We start from the raw sequence: 6,885 nt of genomic DNA on the forward strand, positions 1-6,885 counted from the left end.
CCGCTTTTTTCCCCCTCCAACTGTTTTCTGCCTGAGGCGGGATCCAATAACATTGGTGTTCAACCTGTAGATACAGTCAATCAATCGGTCAATTGCTATTTTTTTTTTTTTTTACCTCAACAGTTGTCATAACGTGCTTTACATTAACCTGGCCTAGACCGCAAACAGCAAGCAGGAGCACAGTGTCTCTCTGAAATGTATTCAACTGTCTGCGTAGTTAAAGTACTTCCGTACATGTTTCTCTCATTCCCTTCAGTATATCCCTCCTAAAACGAAGCTCCTGTTGGCTCTGACTGACTGAGTCTTGTACAGTGAAGGGAGATTTAAAAATATGTGACCGATCGTTATTTTAAAGTTCAGGCTTCTTGTTCTGCTGTTACCCCAAGAAAGACAAGCTTATGCTGAAAGAGAACACATGAAGGTTCCAACACAGTAGCGACGTAATACTCTGTTCATTTGTATTTTTTTATTTTATCCATACTGATTGCTGTAACAGAGAATAGTCAATAGGAAAGTAACTATTTCGTCAAGATGGATCGGTCATCCCATACCTCACCTCCTCGCTCCAGGAAAGAGAAACTTCACTGAAATCTACATCAACTGTGATGTCATCTGTTTTCAGCCCCGTAGCAGGAGAAAAGTGGAATTGTAGGGTACTCTACTCTCAAAGTTCATGAAATATGTGAGCGTCAAGCCTCTGCATGTCCAACTCCTGTCCACATTAGATATCATTTACAAAGAGGACCAGCTTCAAACTGTCAAATACAGTGTCTGGAAGTCAACTTTTCACCCAAGATGATGGCAATATTTATTTTGACAGTACAGAGAAATATGTTTAAGTTAACATGTTCTCCACTTCTAACCAATCCTATTAAAACAAAACAGTTCTGTTTTTGGGACATGATGTGGCCTATAGGTAATAGATGTCAGAAAATGGCCTGTCACCGATACTTAAATATTCCAGAATATGTTCTAGATAAGCATGGTTATGGGAAGTTGTGTAAAGCTGGGAACTGGTGTAAAGAATAATTTAGTGAGTTGAATGGTCTGCTTATGTGGAGTCCTTTTTTTTACTGATACCATCTCATGGTATGGTGATGCATTTAGTATGCTTACATGACGTTGCAGGGTTTTGGTTGTTTTAACACCAGATATTTTTCTCTTTTTGAACTTGTTGAGTTCCCTGCCGAGCGTCTGTAAATGTTAGCAGATTGACGGCAGAGCTGACTAGACAAAGTTTACCATAGAGATCTAATATATCTGCTCAGAAAAGGAGGGGTGAAGATGGAATCCAATGAGGGTTCAGTCTGTGTATAATCTAATGGGAAAGGGTAGAGAGGGGTTACATTAACATTTAATTTTAGGAAAACAGTCCATGTCACCCAACACAACCCAGGAGTCATATGCCTTGACCCCTGCCAAGTGTTGGAGGAGACACCTGTTGTGGTCCAGATGTATGGTTCCAGGGCCAGCCCTAGCATTTTGTGGACTTGCTGCGCCTCTCAGGAGGCCCGTAATCTACCTATCAACAGTAAATTGAGACCCCATGGTTTATGAATTGATACACAAAACAACTGCAAATTCAAACTTTACGTTTTTCAATTTAAATTATTATTTAAAAAATCTTGCACCCAATAGAATGTTATATATATATAGGGGATACAACCATCCCAATTTTGTAGATTTTTCTGCAAAGAGACAGAATCATTAGATCATTTGTTTTGGTACTGGTTCAGAAATGGCTGAGGAATTGCAACGTTTACCTAGAATTAAATCTGCAAATAGCACAGCTGGGTGATCTGAAAAGTCATAGTCAATTGATCAATATTGTATAATAATACTCTTAGCAAAAATGTTCATCTTTAATTTACAATCTGTTGAAACAATCTGGTCAACCGTAAGTGCTGTTATTGTAAAGTGGAAACATCTAGGAGCAAGTGGTAGGCCACACAAGCTCACAGAATGTGCTGAAGTGCATAGTGTGTCAAAATCATCTGTCCTCGGTTGCAACACTCACTACCGAGTTCCAAACTGCCTCTGGAAGCAATGTCAGAACAAGAACTGTTCGTCGGGAGCTTCATGAAATGGGTTTCCATGGCCGAGCAGCCGCACACAAGCCTAAGATCACCATGTGCAATACCAAGAGTCAGGTGGAGTGGTGTGAAGCTCACTGCCATTGGACTCAGGAACAGTTTAAATGCGCTCTCTGAAGTGATTAATCACACTTCACCATCTGGCAGTCTGACGGACGAATCTGGGTTTGGCGGATGCCAGGAGAACGTTACCTACCCCAATGCATACTACCAACTGTAAAGTTTGGTGGACGAGGAATAAAGGTCTGAGGCTGTTTTTCATGGTTCGGGGTCGGCCCCTTAGTTCCGGTGAAGGGAAATCATAACGCAACAGCATACAATGACATGCCTGACGATCCTGTGCTTCCAAATTTGTAGCAACAGTTTGGGGAAGGCCCTTTCCTGTTTCAGCATGGCACAATGCGAGGTCCATACAGAAATGGTTTGTCGAGATCGGTGTGGAAGAACTTTAGTGGCCTGCACAGAGCCCTGACCTCAATCCCATCGAGCACCTTTGGGATGAATTGGAATGCCGACTGTGAGCCAGGCCTAATCGCCCAACATCAGTGCCCTTCCTCACTAATGCTCTTGTGGCTGAATGGAAGTCCCCGCAGCAATGTTCCAACATCTAGTGGAAAGCCTTCCCAGAAGAGTGGAGGATGATATAGCAGCAAAGGGGGACCAACTCCATATTAATGCCCATGATTTTGGAATGAGATGTTTGATGAGCAGGTTTCCACATACTTTTGGTCATGTACTGTATAGAGATAGATATGTGTTATTGGTCGGGGACCCCCTAGAGGCCTAGGGCCCTAGGCAACCGCCTATGTCGCTTATGACTGTGGCCGGCTCTGTATGGTTCCATGGTTCCATATGATCCCCACATATCTCTGGGAGGGGCCCAGTATTAGACAGAGATAATTGGTACTTGAGAAAGGGCAGCATGGCTTTAACCAGTGGATTGGGCGAGGTGGAAAAAATAAACATCAAAAGCGTCTGCAAGCGAGAAGACAGGGCAGAGAGTACTGCAGCCAAAGCAGGATTACCAGTACTTTAGCTGAAATAGAAATGTGTGTGGAAGCATATATATTATGGTTTCTCTGAAGAAATGAGAGCGCTTACTTGCTAAAGGGGGTTTGGACAGGGCTGAAAGCAATGGGTGTTCCCATATGCACTTAAACGAAACAACACAAAAATACTAGCGATACAGAGGTGACCAAAAAACAATTACATCATTCTTCTGTGTGTAAATTCCTTCCCAATCAAGTAATTCATCGTTTGAAACGTCATTAACATTAATGGGATCTTGTGGTCTACCACAAACAAGACATATGACTAAGTCTACCCTTACATATTTCAAAAGTGTGAAAAAAGGGAGACGGGGCACCTCCCAGCCCCCAGGATGTATTTTAATTTACAAAGGGGTTTGGTACGCTAGCTCAGCATTCCTATTCACAGTTGTTTAATCCCCACTCTAGGAGAATAACCAAGAGAGAAGAACCAAGAGCTAGGTCCAGTGCAGTGATACTGTTGAGACAACCAATTCATGAATCTAGATCATCCAGATCATCCTCTTTTGTAGGCCCGCAGATCATACAGTAGTTATAGGGTTGTCAAAGTCATTTCTATAAGGGAATCAGCTTTTGTCAAATTAATGTCAAAAACATATTTTTTTGTTGTTGTTGCATTTTCGTTAACCCTAACCCTTTTAATAACCTTAACCGAATTATCATAATCTGCTACTTTAATTATCCTAACCTGCTTTGTAAGTTCTCCTAACCTGCTACAAAAAGTCAAATCTGAGAAAAGCTTTATCCCATCTAGTCAAAACCGGTTGTCGGGGGAGCCCCTTAACAAACATGCAAAAAAAATAAATCCTGTGTGCATACCTCTCACTCACACCCTATCATTTTGATTCAATATCTTAACAGACACCCCTTACAGTGTCCATAAACCCAGCGTTATAGACTGACATCCATATAAAAAATCAAATCAAATCGTATTGGTCGCAAACACATTTTTAGCAGATGTTTAGCAGATAGAATATGTAATATATCAGAAGAATATGTGGGGTAGAATAGTATATGTACAGCAATAGTTGAATAGGATGGCCTTGACTAGATTACAGTATATACTGTACATATGAAGTGGGTAAAACAGTATGTAAACATTATTAATGTGACCGGTGTTCCATGACTACAGAGATAGGGCAGCACCCCCTACAGTGTATGGTAGAGTAAGCGGGTGGTAGCCGGCTAGTGACAGTGAATAAAGTTCAGGGCACAGTACTGGGTGGAGTCTGGCCTAGTGGTAACTATTTAACATTTTGATGGCCTTGAGATAGAAGCTGTCTCTCGGTCCCAGCTTTGATGCACCTGTACTGACCTCGTCATTGATGATCTTCTTGGCCTTCCTGTGACACCGGGTGCTGTAGATGTCTTGGAGGGCAGGCAATGTGCCCCAGGTGATACGTTGGGCAGAACGCACGACCCTATGGAGAGCCCTGCAGACTTTGCTGTACCAGGTTTGCTGTACCAGGCGGTGATTCAGCCCAACAGGATGCTCCCAATGGTCCATCTGTAAAAGTTTGTGAGGGTCTTAGGGCCAAGCCAAATTTCTTCAGCCTCCTAAAGGTTGAAGAGGTAATGTTGTGCCTTCTTCCCCACACTGTCTGTGTGGTTGGACCATTTAAGATTGTCAGTGATGTGAACGCAGAGGAACTTGAAGCTTTTCAGCTTCTCCACTGTGGCCCGACCCTGCTGCTGGTATTCTAGTGTAGCTCCGTGCTGGTACAGGATGTACAGGAGGGTTTCAGTAGGAGGAGGGAGGTATGAAAGAAGCCTCTGTTGGTAGAGGAGAGGGCCGGGGTGGGAGAGGAAGAACGATGGGGTGGGAGAGGGTCGGGGTGGGGGAGTTGTGGGAGAAGAAGAATGATGAGAGGGACAGTAAGAGGAGAGGCACAATAAGAGGAGAGGGAGGGAGAGGAAGAACAATGGGATAGGAGAGGGACAGGGAGGGAGAGGAGGAACAATGGGGTAGGAGAGGGACAGGGAGGGAGAGGAGGAACAATGGGGTAGGAGAGGGACAGGGAGGGAGAGGAGGAACAATGGGGTAGGAGAGGGACAGGGAGGGAGAGGAGGACAATGGGGTAGGAGAGGGACAGGGAGGGAGAGGAAGAACAATGGGGTAGGAGAGGGACAGGGAGGGAGAGGCAGAACAATGGGATAGGAGAGTGACAGGGAGGGAGAGGAGGAACAATGGGATAGGAGAGGGACAGGGAGGGGTTGAACCTGGAACGCCTGGAATATCTTGGTAAGGACAGGGCCTAAATAAGTGGTCTGCTTCCAGTGAGAAATGCCCATCTCTTCCCTGGTCATTGTAAAAAATGAAGTGCTTTCAACATTGTTAAAAAGATTAGTTACCCCGCTAAAATAAGTTTAGTTGTTTGACTTGTGTGTTTTCAAGCAAAAGACTGCAACTGTTAATCTATGAAATCTTCACCATTATTGGTTGTGTAATGTCTGGCCCGTCATCCACAGAACACATTCATTAGAACGTGCTGTATGCATGCGTGAGGTTGAACCATCCAGGACCTTTAAATCAGGTGCTGTTAGAGGAAGGCCCGGAAAATTGCCAAAGACTTCAGCATCCCAAGCAGTGGAATGTTCTCTGGCAAGCAGTACCGAAGCATAGGGTCTCGGACCAACAGGCTCCAAGACAGCTTCTATCCCCAACCAATAAGACAGATGAATAGTTAATCAAATTTCTACCCAGACTATATACACGGACTATTTGCACACTCACAGGACTCTACCCACACACACACACACATTATGCACACACACAGACACATGTGTACTGACGTCACACATGTACCCTCACACACACACACACACACACACACACACACACACACACACACACACACACACACACACACACACACACACACACACATGTACACATACACTCATCTGATACGCTGCTGCTATTATCTTATTATATCTATCCTGATGTCTAGTCACTCTACTCTAACCCTGCACATTGATACTGTACTGGTACTCCCTATATATAGCTTCATTCTTATTTTCACTCTGTATTGTTGGGAAAGAGCTTGTAAGTAAGCATTTCACTGTATGATCTACTGGACCTGTTGAATTCGGAGTATTTGACAAGTATTTAATTTGATTTGGTATACTTATTTCCAATACTTCAGAAAGAGTTTATTGAGAGTCTCTCCATAAATGATGTCTGTCTCTACATAGATGATCTAAATTAGAGGTGAAATAGATCTTGTTCTGTTTATTTTGGTGTTTCTTTAAGTTACTCGTAAAAAGCTGTGTGTTTCTGGTAAGACATAAATATAGAAGCACAAGCGTTGTCCAGATGGGAATACAATGGGTGGTCCACGTCTGTTTACCGAGGAAGTGATTCAAATAAACAGTGAGAGACAAGCAGACTTCAGCCGACTCTCATCAGCTGGGATGTGTAAAACGGTACATTTGGTCTTGTTTTAAAGGGTTTGTTCACCTCTCCTTCTAAGTGCTTAATGTTTCAACCATTACACATTCGTCACAAGCCAAGGGGATACAAAAAAAAAAAGTCAAGTCAAAATAAACAAACAAAAGTATGTTTGAATGACACTGCGGGGCAACACTGTTTACGTCCGTATGCACGCATTCAAACGCACACACGTGCACACACACCAACGCACACACACATACACACATGTAAATAGTGCCACACATGCAGTCAAACATATCCAGTTGGCCTTGCTGTTTAGAATTTTGTTGTCTGTTGTTTTTGATTCGTT

This window comes from Oncorhynchus mykiss, chromosome 11 (genome assembly GCF_057628025.1).
Source record: "Oncorhynchus mykiss isolate SJ-2025 chromosome 11, ASM5762802v1, whole genome shotgun sequence".
NCBI classification, from domain to species: domain Eukaryota; kingdom Metazoa; phylum Chordata; class Actinopteri; order Salmoniformes; family Salmonidae; genus Oncorhynchus; species Oncorhynchus mykiss.